Here is a 1,601-nt window from a genome sequence, read left to right on the forward strand (position 1 = left end):
TTTTCATTGCTAAATAGCCTTGCATTGTATGGATGTGCCACATTTTATTTATCCATTCATCTACTGATGGCCATTGGATTGTGTCCACTTTCTATTATGACTAATGCTGCTATGATCATTAGTCCAGTTTGCGTGGACATGCTGTCATTGCTCTTGGGTAAACCGCTTGGAGTGGAGTTCATAGATTACATGGCACATTTTTGTTTAGCTTTTTAAGAAACTGCAAACTGAGTTCCAAAGTGGCTGTACCATTTTATATTTCCACCCAAAATTCATGAAGGTTACAGTTTCTCCTCATCTTTCCTAACACTCGTTATCAGTGTTTTTGATTTTAGTGTGCTGTAGTATCTCGTTATGGTTTAATTTGAATTTATCTAATGATTAAAGATGTTGAGCATCTTTTCAAGTGTTTATTTGTCATTCATATATCTTCTTTGGCTACATGTCTCTTCAAATATTTTGCCAGTTTTTAAGTTGGTTTGTTTGACTTATTATTTAGTTGTAATAGTTCTTTATACATTCTAGATACAGGTTCCTAATTGGAAATATGATTTATAAACATTTTCTCTGATTCTGTAGCTTGTCTTCTTACTTTCTTGATGGTGTGAAGCTCAAAAGTGTTTAATTTTGCTAAAATCCACTTTACCATTTTTTTTTTTTTGTATTGTGTTTTTGGTGTCTTATCTAAGAAATTTTTGTATACTCAAGATCATGAAGTATTTCTCCTAGATTTTAGGAGATTTTAAGTTTTATTCTAAAACTTTTATAGTTTTAGCTCTGTTTGATTAATTTTGATTTAATTTGAGTTAAATAATTTGGCATTTGATTAATTTTGAATTAATTTTTAGGTATGGTGTGAGTAGGAATCTAAGCTAATCTTTTAGCATGAAAATGTCCAATTACTCCATTATCATTTTAAAGAAGTTATCTTTTCCCCTTTGAATTGCCTTGGTGCCTCTGTTGAAAATCAATTGACCATAAATATGAGGGGTTATTTCTGGACTTTCAGTTTCATTCCATTTATTTATGTTTATCTTTATGGTCAGTACCATACTGCCTTGATTATGGTAGCTTAATGATAAAATTTGCTATTAGAAAGTGTAAGCCACTTCTTTTTTCCAAGTTCTTTTGGCTATGCTGGGCTCTTTGTATTTCTGTGTAAATATTAGCTGGTCAATTTCTGCAAAAAGCCTGTTGGGATTTCTGTGTGTGTGTGTGTGTTGTGGAACTTATTGATCAATTTGGAAGACAATTGCCAATTGAACAATATTAAGTTTTCTAAGCCATGAATACAAAATGTCTCACTTGTTTAGATCGTCTTTAATTTCTCTCAGTAATAATTTACAGCTTTTAGTGTGCAAGTCTTACGATCAATACTTTTTGACAGTGGTCCTGCTAGGGAAATTTGTTTGCTCGTGTTTTTTTTCTCCCCAGAGGTCTTGTGGAAAACAATGGAGAGAGGTGCATAGCTTAGCAGCCGAGAGCAGGAGAGTGATCAGCGGGAAAGAGACTAGCCGGGGGACCAGGAGGCCCAACCCTCCTTTTAACCTCTCAGCTTATTGCTCTCTAAGATAAGTATAATATAATTGATTTTGCTTCAA

Source organism: Oryx dammah, unplaced genomic scaffold (assembly GCF_014754425.2).
Source record: "Oryx dammah isolate SB20612 unplaced genomic scaffold, SCBI_Odam_1.1 HiC_scaffold_28, whole genome shotgun sequence".
NCBI classification, from domain to species: domain Eukaryota; kingdom Metazoa; phylum Chordata; class Mammalia; order Artiodactyla; family Bovidae; genus Oryx; species Oryx dammah.